This window comes from Rhinolophus sinicus, linkage group LG02, assembly GCF_036562045.2.
Source record: "Rhinolophus sinicus isolate RSC01 linkage group LG02, ASM3656204v1, whole genome shotgun sequence".
NCBI classification, from domain to species: domain Eukaryota; kingdom Metazoa; phylum Chordata; class Mammalia; order Chiroptera; family Rhinolophidae; genus Rhinolophus; species Rhinolophus sinicus.
Genome location: NC_133752.1, coordinates 114,138,322 through 114,153,022, shown reverse-complemented (window position 1 = coordinate 114,153,022; position 14,701 = coordinate 114,138,322).

Sequence of the window (14,701 nt, the reverse complement as noted above, 5' to 3'; positions counted from 1 at the left end):
AGCCTGGTATTTACCTCTTCGTTTAGAATGCAGGCAAGAAAAAGGGAATGTTATGTATTTGGTACCCTATATCATTTTCCTAGGGCTACAATAACAAATGACCACTACCTGACTGGCTTAAAACAACCAAAGTTTATTCTTTCACAGTTCTGGAGGTTAGATGTCTGAAGTCAAAGTGCTGGCAGGGACACACTCCTGCTGGAGGCTCTTGTGGAGAATCCTCCCTTGCTTCTTCCAGTTCATTCTGGTGGCTCCTGGTGTTCCTTGGTTTGTGGCAGCATCACTCCAATCTCTGCCTCCATCTTCACATGGCCTTCTTCCTGTGTGTCTCCCTGTGTGTGTGTGTGTGTGTGTGTGTGTGTGTGTGTGTGCCGCAATTCTCCCTCTCCTTTTTCTTCTAAGGACACCAGTCACTGGATTTAGGGCATGCTGTAAATCTAGAATGATCTCATCTTGAGATCCTTAATTACATCTACAAAGACCCTATTTCCAAATAAAATTACATTTATAGATACTGGGGATTAATGTGTATAATATTAGTATCTTGGGCGTATCAATTAGGGAACACTATTTAACCTACTGTATCGCCCCCAGACCCTAATATCTCATTAAGGAGCAGAGAACATTGAGAAATCGATAATGGCTGTCATTTGTGGAGCACAGGATAGGTGCAGACGGAAGCTTTGGGCATGGCCGTGAGGCAGGGTGTTAGTCTTTTTGCAACTGGGACATTCAGAGCTTTCACTTTGGCAATTGGTCATAGTGTTTACATGAGGTCATGCAGCCCTTTTTTGATGGCCGAGCAGTTGGCTTTTTTTTAAAGTAACTTTTTATTAAAGTATATGTATTGTAGGTGTACAGTTTGATTAATTTTTTTTACAAACTGAACACTCTTATGTAACCAGCACCTGGTTTAAGAAAGAGAACGTTACCAGAACCCCATAAACCCCCACATGCCAGTTACTACCTGCCAACTGCCATCCTGACTTCCAACAGCATAAAGATTGTTTTTGATTGGGGAGGTCACTGCATAAGTTATATACATGTCTAACCACTATGCTGTACATCTGAAACTAACATAAAATAATATTGAATGTCAACCGTAATTGAAAAAAAAGACTGTTTTTTGCCTTTGTAATTTACATAAATACAATTATACCGTATGAACTTCTCTGCATCTGTCATTTCTCACTCATTATGTATGTGAGTCCATCCATATTATCATTTCTTGGTATATAGTATTCATTCTCATGGCTTTATAACATTCTCATTGCTTTGTAATTGGCTTTTAATAGGTGTGGCCTGGGCAGGTGGCCTTCGGCTTTAGTAAGCTCGAGCCACGTGGGACCCTCACCTCCGTGGGCCACTACAGCTAAAGACGACTTTGTCCAGGAGCAAGTGGCTTTTTCCCACAGGTATAAAGGCAGTCTGGACTCCAGCCAGTGGGTGGCTTTCAGATGGACTTAGGAGGCAGAAGCAGCAAGGCTTCCATTAAGAGGAGGCAGTAAAGAGGATTAAGAAGGAGGCAAGGATTTGATTAAACAGAAATGAGAACATTTCATGAGGCTTTTTAGATGTTAGGGAGCAGGACAATTTTACTGTGTTTCTTAGCAAGGTATTTAACCCAGAAGCTGAGATTACACTGAGGTTCTGCATATTTTGCAGAATAACAGTGAGAGTTTTGAGTTTTAGACTGTTCATGGCAGGTATTTTTAGGCAGTATAAGATAAACTACTCCAAAATTCTGTTCTTTTTTTTTTTTTTTTTAACTTTTTTTTTTAATGTGTTTTTTTAAGTGTGTTTTTTCAGGACCCATCAGCTCCAAGTCAAGTAGTTGTTTCAATCTAGTTGTGGAGGGTGCAGCTCACAGTGGCCCATGTGGGGATTGAATCCAGCGACCTGGATGTTATAAACACTGCACTCTAACCAACTGAGCCAACTGACCGCCCCCCACCCAACCCTCTTTTTTTTTTTTTTTTTAATGTTGCTTTAAATTGTCTTCAGGACCAAGAGAGAGAACTAACTTTTGATTCCTGTAACTTGTCCACAAGTTCAAGAGAAACCACCACCCTGTGATTTCAAAGTGGTGCTGGATTTGTTACTTACATAAACTCTGACTATGGCTCTAAATGTCAGAGATCCCTGTTGTGGCAGATTTTATTAAGAAAAAAATGAAAAGGAATGAAGTGTTTATCATAAAGAGAATGTTATCTTCCAAGTTTGTGGTAGAGAACTGGATCTATATGATTGAAAATCCAGGGTTAATTGTTTTTAAAGGGGGAAATCGAAATGATGGACACACTTTAGATAAGTCTATAACAGAAACAGTGTTTGGATTCCAACAGAAGTGGAATCCAACAGAAGAAGAGAAGACAAATTTTACAAAAAGCAGACTGGAATGACGTTCACAGGGGCAGCCAGGGTCCAGGAAAATGTGAGAAGTGTCTGTCCTCAGATCTGCCGGCAGGACTGTGGAGCAGGATTGCATTGGGAGAACAATTGGCAACTGCCTTTCTGAGGATGGAACAGATAGCAAAAGTGGTTACAAAAATGTGGACAGACTTACAGTAAAAGACCAGAAAGATCAGTGTACAATACTCAAAGAGTCATTACGTGAACTTAATCGTGACCCAGGAAATGCCTGTGCCTAAAGGAATACCTGAGAAATTCACGGAATTTGGTCTCTAAGGGAAAGTGCAGGGGAGATGAGATATATGAAAGTGCAGCCAGGCAGGACAAACACAGAACAAGCCCAGGCTGGAGTAAAAGCTGGACTGATGGGAGAAGACCTCTGAGTGGGATTTTCCAACTCAGTAAGGTCAAGGTGTGCGAGATTTTCCCCAAAAGTGGTTGATTGTAGCAAGACCAGAATTAATAATTTTCTATCTCTCATGGGAAATCCTATAAGGAAAAAAATGGGAGGATTACATTCAGAAAGCAATTATTGCAAAACAAAAGAAAGGGCTGACTTTATATGAAATAAAGGGGCCAACTTAAAAAACAGGCTAAACTGATGCCAAGTGAGCCTTCCTGAAAGACGTGAAGGACAGTCAAGAGGAAGAAAGCACTTCTTATCTTTATAGGACAGAAATCAATGATATTCAAAGGGCTGAACGTTTTTTAAAAATCTATGAAGAAGAGTGTCTTGAGAAGCATATGTAGAGCAGGAGCATCAGTACAGCTTTTGTTCAGGGTTCTGCCAAGCTGAGCCTCCAGTTGGGACAAATCAGGAAGGAGGGAAAATCTTCATTGGGAGACAAGTTTCACAGGTCTCAGCAACTCCACAGCAGGGCTACTGTAGGATGCTACCAAAAACGTCTGCCCACAAAAGACAGTGGAGGTGCTTACACTCCAGGAGGCACTGGAACCCAAAAAGAAATGGACATCAAGAGGTTTAGACTATTCTAGATGGGAAACGAAGGTACCTCAAGTAAGAAGACCTGGTGACTGGAGCTGCCATTATTGTAAAGTGCTAAACTTAGCAGGAAGACAGGGAAGCTTCAAATGCTGCTGTCTCGGAGAGGAGACAGCATGCACAGTGCCTGCCACCCCACATGACACTTGCATAGTGGCAAAAGGAACCTCTCAAGGGGAGATTGGACCCTGTTGAGCTTAAGTGGACTCCAGACCCCAGTCTAGCATTGCCTGACTGGCATCCTGGCAGATGGGAAAGATTGTCTTGGTCCACGTCTTCCTTTTCTCACACCCCCTGGATCTCTCCCATGGTCTTTGTAGCATCATCTCCAGGGCCCGTGGAAGGTATTATACTTTTGCTTGTGGCAACTTCTCCAAGAGCTGGGGAATCTGTTGGGTTCAATATGTTAGCTATTTGGATGCTTTTAAGATGGGGCTCGTGAGAGACTTTGTCACCGTCGCTTCTGAGCTGCTGAAGGAACCACACTCATTACCGACAGCCCAGGCAGTGGCCGCTGAAGGAGCCCCAACTCCACGCAGATGCTCAGATCTCCTCCAGCTGAGACTGAGCAGAATCAGAAATTGGGAGGCACTTCAATTTATTAAAACTTCAGTTTCACTTGAAAACCAGATTTTGAACTTTATTTGATTTTAGATTTTAGTTTCTTAGAACTTTCCTTGTAAAAGGATTTACAGATTGGACTGTGATGTGCCCCCAGAGAAATTGACAATGAGAATGAATGAACTCATATTTAAATTTGGAGCACCTATGTTGGCATTGTACCCTTGGAGTGTTTTTATATTGTCGTTTACTTGTGCAGTAACTCTGATGAGCTATATTGCACTACATGGCATCTTATAATTTAAGATGGGAAATGGAATCGGGGATTAATTTTCCAGTTTACCTACTCAGTGGCCTTTGAGTAAATTTAAATGTCTTGTTCTGTTTTGTTCCTGACCTTCTGTTAACCAAACCTACTGTGCCCAACTGTTGTTCTAGGAGGTGACCTAAAGGAGCAGTAGCGGGGAATGGGGCAAATTCCTCATGATGGTGGGATCAAGTCTTCCCAGACCCAGGGGGACACGCATTTCTAACAACCATAAGTTCGGTGGGCAAGTTCAGTGAGTTCAGGAAGCAAAGAGTTGGGAATGTTATCTGGGAACACATTTTCCCAACTCTCTGTGTTTCCATTTGGAGGAATGTCCATCACTCTAACACTCTTGTCCTTCTCCATCCCGCACCCACATCTGTGAGGGACTTAGTGAAGAAACTGAGCACAGCGCCCTGCTCTTCCCTCTCTCTTGCCTTTGCTGGCCAGCAAGAGTATTTACTCTGCTCTGCTCCTGCTGTTTCACCTGAGCAGCCCCTGCAGGGGGCGGCAGGGCATGCATGGGTGGGGGAAGGCTGCAACAGTCAGCCTTCTGTGGACAAGCCCCTCAAATTGAGGGGGGATATAAGCAAACCCACTTGTATAAAGGATCTAAAGCCAAGTCTCCAAGGAATTGACTAGATGATATTTTGATCTTCTGCCTACTTTTCAATTGGTACTGACTTAGGGATGAGGGGCTATAATTTATTGGGGGCTCTCAAATCCTCCTTAAGGCAACATTTATAAACAGTTTGTGTGTGGCTTTGTTTTTTTTTTGGATATCCTATAAAGGTGTCCAATGTGTAAATTTTGTGTGTGCGTGTGATTTTTTTTCTCCCTCAGCATGCTTTGAAATGGATCAGAATTGTTCTTTAATGAAGTTAATGCCAAACCCATTCTGGCTGTATTAGAGGCAGAAATATCATTCTCACGTCTATGTCCCATTCTAAATTGTATTTGAAATGTGGAGAAAGTAATATATCTACCTATAGTGTTGTGAGAATTAAATGTAAAATTCAGGTATCCCCTGCTTTTTGAAAGTTGGCATCACGCCACTTCACGTGTATGAAAGACCTTCATTAGTACAGCAAGTCTTCACTTAACATCATCCATACCTTCCTGGCAACTGTGACTTTAACAGAAAGGGCATGTCAGGAAACCAGTTCTACCACAGGTTAATTGGTATGAGCAAGAGTTAAGTTCCTACGCAAAAACATCACCAAACTTCCAGATAAATACCCAAAACATTTCTAATATTAAACATTAAAATAAATGTGAGCTATACAGATATTTAAGGAAGATTAATAAAAACAAGATCATTATTTTCCAACCCACGTATTCCAGTTCAGGGTTTCAGGTGGCAGGAGCCTATCCTGGCAGCTCAGGGCACAAAGCGGGCACCCATCCTGGATAGGATGCCTTTCTATCATAGGATGAGCACACGTATGCACGCACACACACACTCACTCACTCACTCGCACTCACACACACTCAGCACACACACACTCACTCACACGCACGGACTCACTCACGCGCACACACACTCGCACGCACGCACACACACACTCACTCACACACACACTCACTTGCACGCACACACACACTCACACACATATACACTCACTCACTCAGACTGGGACAGTGTAGACACACCAATTAACCCCACATTCACATCTTTGGGGTGTGGGAGGAAACCAGAGTCCCACAGATGTAGGGAGAACGTGCAGACTCCACACAGAGGGTGGCCTCAGCAGGGAATTGATTTTTTTTCCTCATCAACGTCATAATGAAATGACGTTGAAAGAAATGGCGTTATTCAAGGACATGCTGTACCTGTATTCACTAACGGAAAGAAATCCGAAGAGGATTTTTGCTTTTACGGAAAAAAAGCTAAGAGTGCAAACAGCATTGAGCATTTACTTTGCAGCCATTATAAGAGGCAGAGCATACCCCAAGCAGTGAGTGGCACTGCTTTTGCTGTATGTTAGTGTGATTTTAGGTTTTATGTGTGATTTGGTAGATTATTTGGGGCATCTGGGAATGCTCAAAATTTTCTGCTTATAAATGAATGGTGATTGCTTCTTCACTTTACGCCATTTTGTCTTCTGAAAGTTTTCATAGGAACGTCTACTTTCCAACAGCAGGGGAAATCTGTACGTTGTTCTGTGCCTGACATGGGGTTAGTGCTCAGTGTTAACTGTTATTTTCCCTAGGTAGTAGAGGGAACACGCAAATACCTCCGCAAGTAGAGGCAGACCCAGACAATACCTGGTGCTCTGCACTTTTCTCTCTTTGCCTTGACATTATAACTTGGATATGGGTCTTCACCAATACAGAGACACTCGTTCTTTCCATCATCTGTATGATATTCTACTGGATGGGTATATTACAATTTAGTTACCAGTTCCCTATAGATGGACATATAATTTCTAACTTTTTGCTCTTACAAACAACATTGCAGTGGATTGTGCAAATGTTAATCTTTATATGTATGAGCACGTTTATAGTTTAGGTTTCTGAACGCTTCCCTGCTGGGTCAAAGAGTATTGAACAAATATTTCAAAAACGCTGGTTTGAGGGGCACTGCATTATTAGGCAGTGCCTGCACATCTTGGTTTGGCTGTGTTTAGTTTGGAGTCAGACCAATTCAGAGGGAACTCGAACAGTGTGGCAGGTGATGAGACAGAGTGAAGGAGGGATGCTGGTGGGTCCTTTAGAGGGTAACGAATCCAGACTGGCAACAATGGGAGAGGTTCTCCCAAGGAAGTGACAGTTAAGGACACAACTGAAGGTTGCTCAAGAATTGAACATCCAAAAATGGGTGGAGAAAGAATGTTCCAGGCAGGGGGGAAAAAAAAGCAAGTGCAAAAGTCCACAGGTGACAGAGAGCAGAGAATTTGGGGAACTGCACCTCTGGCTGCAGGGTTCAGGGTGAGGAAAAGGACAGCAAGAAATGAGGCTGAACAGGCATGAAGGCATATAGGGTCACAAAGGGTCTTGCGTGTCAGGACAGAGGGTGTGTGCTGTCAGAGAACGACCCAGTGAGCTTTCTATTGTAGAAGGAATGTTCTGGCTACATATGGAGAATGACTGGGGCACAGCTTGGAGGCAAGAGCCCGTTGGGAGGCTGTTTTAGTGATGGATTGCATATGCATAGTGAGGGAAAGAATGAAAAACACAATTTCTAAACTTCTGGCTTAGGCAACTGGAGAAGGAATATGGTTTCAGAGGGGAAAGAAGATGAAACAGCCACGGCTAGCAGCCATGCTAAGAACAAGTGTCTCCATCTTCTGATTTTAATCACTATATCTCTAAACTCAGTTTTTCCAAAGAGAGAATCAGATTTCTATGTCTGCTCCAATCAGGTGTGACAGTCTCATACTGTGCCTGGGGGGCAGAATGGGGTTATGTCAGGGTTCTGTGGTACAAATAAGGCTGCCTGGATATATTGCTTCCATTTGGGGGAAGGGGGAGTGGATGCTGAGAAACGGGGGTTACATAGGAAAGGCACCTCAACAGGTTCCCATGGGACATCAAGGTGAGGATGCTCAGGACGGAGAAAGCTAGTCCTTCTGATGCTCAGAGAAGAGAAATGCTCAGAGGTATGTATATTTGGGAATCTTCAGCATGTAGATAAGCAAGGCCAGGGAAGCAGCTGACATCACCCAGCCCAGGGAGTAGGGAAAGAAGTAATGGGGAAGAGGTGAGACGCTCCAGGAATGGAAACATTTGCGGATGGGTAAAGGAAAGGAGGCAGCAAAAGTAAAGGAGCAGAAGGGCCAAAAGGGACACATGAAAGAAAGGGAACGCTGCCTCAGTCTGCCAGACAGGAGGGCTGTTTAAGAAGACGTCAGGCATCCGTGGTGCTGAAGACGTGGCAGGGACAAGGGCAGGGGTAGAGGGGTCCTGTGGGACAGAAGTGGGTCATGCCTTCCAGTGTGATGGGATGCAAGGGAGGAGTCGGTGAGGCTGCAGGTGGACGGGGGAAGGTTGCCATCTGCTGAGAATGTCTGGGGAGGTAGTGAGATGGGTTAGAGGCGGTTTAGCAACAGTGTGAAAAAGCTATTGTGGAGAAAGGGGTAAAGAAAACTGAGAAATGAGAAATGATTTCCAAGCAGCCGCGAAGGGCCAAGCTGAGGTTGGAGACTATGAATCTAAAATAGCGCCAGTTTCTGTACCGTGTGGTTTTCTTCAGCAGCATTCTGCTGAGTGGAGGAGCAGGGAAGCCTGGGGGGCTCAGTTCTGGGTCGAGTTTCCTGGGGGGGGGGGCTCAACTAGCCTGTTGATGGACTGCCCAGGAGGCCTCATAGACCTTGCAGCACCTACGAATTGTGATATCCACACTAGCTGTCCCCTGGATGTGAAACATCCTTGTCCCTCTTCCTTCTCTCCTGCGGTTGATAGAGCGCTCCTGCTGGCTTCTCAGGACTTCACTGCAGATGCCTTCTCCTCTGTGAAAACTAGTTTCCTTTATCAAAGCTTCTCAGCGTTGTCGATGAACTTAGATCGCAGCGCTTATGTTACATCTTGGCTCCTGACGTGTTTATCTCCAACCAACCTGGTTGCCTGGGTCTGACGTTTTAGCGCTGGACACCTCTGCTCCCAGGAAGCCCCGCAGACCCAGGCATTCTTTCTAACACCTATTATAATGCTGATGTCATAGGAGGCATTCAAATAATGTTTGTTCAAACACCTGTGTTTGTGTGGATACAGATACTAATGCCTTCTTGGGGGACTGAGGGTACTGGTGGAAAGGACAGGGAAATAGGTTTATTTGCCTTTTCAGCTTCCCTCCCCAGGGACACTTGGAGTCACCTTCTTAAACTCTCATTTCATATATAAGGAAACTGAAATCAACGTTTAGAAAGCTTAAGCACTACCCAAGGTGATATAACTACTTTTCCAATTAATGGACTTTTTGAAGCAATTTTACGTTTTACAGAAAAATTGATGGAAAAGTATAGCATGCTCCCATGTATTCCCCCCCCATGTCCCCTGTTATGAACATGTTGTGGGACATGTCTTATCATTGATAAGCCAATACTGGTACATTATTAACTAAAGTCCATAGTTTACATTAGGGTTCACTCTTTGTGTTGTTCATTCTGTGGGTTTGGACAAACGCATAATGGCATGTATCTGCCATTACAGTGTCATAGAGAATAATGTCACTGCCCTCAGCGTCCCCTGTGCTCCCCCATTCATCCCTCCTTCCCCCTCATCACTGGCAACCACTGACCTTTTCCCTGTCTCCATGGTTCGCCTTTTCCAGAATGTCACACGGTTGGAATGATACAGTGTTTGTAGCCTTTTTCAGATCGGCTCCTTTCACTTAACAGTATACTTTTAAGGTTCCTCCATGTCTTTTCACGGCTTGGAAACTCATTCCTTTTCAGCACTGCATCATACTCTATATGCCATGGTTTGCTTATCCATTCACTCATTGAGGGACAGATTGGTTGCGTCCTACTGTGGGCAATTATGAATAAAGTTGCTAGAAACCTTTGTGTGCAGGTTTTTCTGTGCAAATAAATTTTCAACTCATTTGGGTATCAAATATCAAGAAGTAGGATTGGTGGATCTTAAGGCATGGGTATTCAGTTCTGTAAGATACTGCCCGACTATCTTCCAAAGCGGCCGGACCATTTTGCATACCTAACAGCAATAAATGAGAGTTCCTGTTGCTCCACATTCTCATCCGGAGTTGATGTGTTCAATGCTTTGGACTTCAGCCATTCCAGTAGGTGTGCAGTGGTACCTCGCTGCTGTTTTAAGATGCAATTCCGTGACATATGATGTGAGCATCTTTTCATAGGCTTATTTGTCATCTGTATGTCTTCTTTGGTGGTGTGTCTGTTCAGATCCTTTGCCCATTTTTTAATTTGGTTGTTTGCTTATTGTTGAGTTCTAAGAGTTCTTTGTATAATTTTAAACACTGGTCTATTAGCAGAGATACGTGTTTTGCAAAGATTTTCTCCTAGACTATGGCTTGTCCTTCCATTCTCTTAACACAACTACTTTTTGTAGAAGTATACTATATGTATACAGAAAAGTGTCCAAATCATAAGTGTAGAGCTCTCAATACAAATGTGTGTATCTATGTTTATGTTTATATATGTTTATATATGTAGTTAATATAATAAGTGTATAATAAGCATATAGTTGGTAAGTGTGCTTAATTTTTACAACGTGCACATCTCTAGGTAACCGTGTTGCTGACGACCCACAAAAGCCACCTTCTGCCCAATTGCTATTGGAGGTGCTAGTGACAGCCATGGCGACTTTTAACAACACAGATGCACTTTGCCTGTTTTGAACTGGACATAAGTTGAATCATGAAGAAAATATCGTCTTTTGCATCTGACTTCACTGGTTCAAACGTTTTTTTCTGAGACTCATACATGTTATTGCACATTAGCAATCATTCTTTCATTCTGCTTTTTCTTTTAAATTATGTGTTAATATTATATAAGTCATACAGGTGATGGGTGGTTCATGTATGTGTGTGCACAAACGTGTGTGCATGTATGTATGTATGTACATGTATGTGTGTGATCTGTTGCATGTATTTCCCTGCCTGTTTATGGACCTTCATCATTCTCTGACTCACTGGATTCACCCTAAATTTCATTTTCCTCCAGGTCATGGATTGTTTGCCTGAGACAGCACCTTCTGTACAAGTGCTTGGTAACATGCTCAAATGTCAGCCCATTCACCCTCTGAGGCATCGAGGACACACAAGGAAGAGCTGTAGAGAGAGGACCAGGGAGCCATAGGAAACTAAAGATGTGGCCAGAGACAGCAGAGAGACGTGGCGCTGGGCCTCAGCCTGGGGCTGAGAGGGGGTGGCATCCTCCCCTTCCTCTTGTCTTCCCAGGTACTGTAGCCTGTGACAGTGGAAGCTGTGGTAGAGGAAGGAGAGAGGATTAAAAAGGCAGTACAGGGGCAGGAATGCTGAAGCTCTTTTTGAGATTTGTTTTAGGTGTTTGGGGCCCAAGGGCTTTTTGTCTGTGAGAACTGAGTCTATGCTTTTCATCCCGCTTCATTCTGAGCTGGGGTGGCTCTCCCCAGGGAGAACCTATGATGCAAATAGGGGCTGGATGCACAGAGAAGACCTGGGAGGTTACTGAAGACAACGCGTGTCTATTGAGTGCCCACCACATAGCGGGTCAGGGATGTTATGTACACTGCCTGATTTGATTCTTTCTTCAACTCTAGGAACCAGGCACATTTCCTTCCATTTTATACTGAGACAACTGAGGCACAGAGAGAGTAAGTAATTTGTCCCGATCACAAAGCTGATAAGTAGGATTTGAACGCAGGTATTGCTGACTCCAAGTTCCTGCTCACTCCACTACGTTTCCTCTGTAAAATTCCTTCTACACCCCAGACCTTTTCTTGACAACAGAAGCTGGGGGCGATTGAGGGTGGGATTTGGTGAGGGAATCAGATGGCCTGGAGTACCCGTTTCTGTCCCCACTCGGGGGGATATGGTAAGGAAGAGACCTCGATGAAAGCAGCACCAAGGCTGGGCCCCTGCAGGTAACCCACACCGCCCAGACCTCCTCAGGTACCTTGAGCCAAAGCTCCTCACCTCCATTTCATTTTCAAAATAGCCCTGTGAAACAGGAAGGACGGTGTTTGCCCCATTTTGCAGGGAGGAAACCAAGCAATCTTCAACAGCTTGCCTGAGGAGTACAGTTCCAGCCTCTCCTTGTCTAGTCCACTGTGCTTCTAATAAGTGCTTATTAAGGCACCAAAGAATGCAAGCAAAATGGTCGCTACGTCACCCGGTAAACACCCGTGTCTCAGCGGAGAGAGATCACAAAGACAGTCTGCTCCCAGCGGGCAGGGACCATGAGCAACATCTGTCCCCAAGCATCTCTCAATGTTTAATGGAGTCTTTGCCAGCAGTGTGGCACCAATGACTCAGTCGAATGTCCCTCCTCCAAGAATCCATTCAGCTCCCCCTAAGATTCCTTGTCTGCAACACTACCCACTATCTGCAGCTGCCCACTCTAGACCTCCAGGAGCTCTTTTGAAAGAGAATCACCCCCAAAGTGCTCCAAGGCTCTCCCCCCCGCCTGGCTCTGCCTGTGTAGCCTTTCTTCACTGCTGTGCCCCTCCTCTTTAGGAAGCTCATGTCACCCCAAACCACCCCTCCTCCACGGAGCGTTCTGCTCCTCCTTCCTCAGTCACCTTCCTCACCTTAGTTGACCCTAAGGGTTGATGCTGTGCCCAGCCAGGAGACAAGTCGTCTCTCTCGGGTTTGAGGGGCGCCTGGGCACACTGCGGCTCCAGTTTTCTCAAAAGCCTTGAAAGACTCCCCTCTTGCAGAGACTCAACAGGACAAATCTGCAGGGCGTGTCACAGAATGAGTTCAGCCTGGACTCCGAGGCTTGAAAACCAAATCCTATGCCCTCAGACTTCACGGCACTGGCGCGCTGTGTGTGTGTGTGTGTGTGCGTGCCTGAACACACATATGTGATATGTGTATGTGTGTATATGTGATGAGTATGTGTGCATCTGTGTGTATGTGTGTGCATGCACATGTGTGTCTGAGTATGTGTGCATCTATATGGATGTGTGTGCACGTGCACACATATGTGATGTGTGTAGGTGTGTATATGTGATTGAGTATGTGTGCATGTGTGTGTGTGTGCGTGTGTTTAAATTCAAGGGGATTTACTTTCCCCTACCGAGTGCTTTGTTTTTTAGTTACAGCTGAATTAACATTATCATGTATTGTTTTGTTTTTTACTATTTATTACTGGACAAGGTTCCTGACATCTAGGAGGTTAGAGTCTAGATCTTGGGGGTACACATGAAGAACATATGTGGGGGGACAAAAAGAAACAGAGTGAGTCCAGAGGAAGCATCTTGTAATTGTCAGAACACCCCTGGGCTCATGGCAAGGATGAGTCATGGGTATTCCACATCAGGTAGAGTGAAGGGATGGAGGCAGAGGCTCGTAGCTATTTATTCACTTACATAGTCCTTTTAAGGCAATTATGGAGTGCCTACTACATGTCCAACATGGTGATAAAAGCTGGGGATGGAAAAGCGAGTAAGATTTTGTCCTCCAAGTACATCAATATAATAGTGTGCATCAAGTGTTAAACTGAAGTTCACACAGTGATCTAGAGAGATCTAAAAACAAAAACCCCTAAACTAGACTAGAGAGCCAGAGTAGGCTTCCTGGAGGAGGTGACATTTGAGGTGTATCTGGAATGAACCCTTATATTTTCATGGTACTTACTGGTTTGCAAGTTACTTTCATAGTCATTATCTTACATAATTTTCTCCACAGACTTTTGAAGTTACCCAGAGATGAACTATATCCCGATTTTACACGTGAGAGGGGGGCCAGCAGAACCCAGGGTTCTGTGGATGGCCCAACATCACACCCTCAGGTGGTTGGCCTCCTACTTCCTGGTTCTGGCTCTTTCCGCTCAGTACCAGGTGGCTTCCTTCCTCCTCCCCCACCCCCTTGTTTTGTTGCATATAACTGAAGACAAGATAGCAATTTTCTGATAAGCCCAGGCAGGCTTCCAGGAATCAGGTGTGGGGGCGCTTGGGTCACCTCAGAATAGCCCAGGGAACTTGCCCAGGACTCCACCCCCAGGAAATCCCCAGTGTGTCCCTTCTGAAAGATAGTTTTGACCATCTGCACTGACACTGTGATCCAGCGCCTGCTTAGGTCTGCTTCCTGGGTCCTTCCCTCAGGGCAGCCATGTGCTGGATTTGAAGCTGTGGATGGAAGCAGCATGTGGCCTTTGCTTCTGGGGAATTCTGCCCTCGCCCTCATAGCCTTTACAGCCATCAAAGTATACTTTCTTTCTTTAAAATTAGGAAGTAATTGACACCTGTCCCTCAGAATAATCAGAGTTCTGTTCCCCTTTATGTCTTCATTCCCGCCCCCCTTCCCCTTCCCCTCTTCGGCCCCAGGAGCCATAATCAAGATTCATCATTAAAGATTCTGTTAGTTCCAATCTCTGGATGAATAGGGAGTATTTAAATTATTTTCATCATGTTTTAATTAACTGTTAAGTACATAAGCAATGCAAAAATAATTCTCCCTGTAAAGCTTGACTCTTACAGATAAATGCCTGTAGAACCAGACAGAACCTACTCTGCCTCCTGGTCTCAGGCCTGTCTCTGACATTCGTGGGCAGGGCGGGAGCACCATTGGAGGCCTCTTGCTTTCCTCCTCCTCTTCCCAGCCCTGGCTCCTTTGGGTCTAAGCGTGGACACAAAGGCAGCAGCCTTTGGGAGACTGGATCCAGAAAAGGCTCCAGAAAAGGATCTAGAAAACGATCCACACAGGTCTTGATATGGGCTCAGGATTCTTAGGAAGAGAATTCTGGGTCCCAAGTTCCTGAGTGTGGTCTGGAATGGAAAGTGCGGTAAAACTGAGG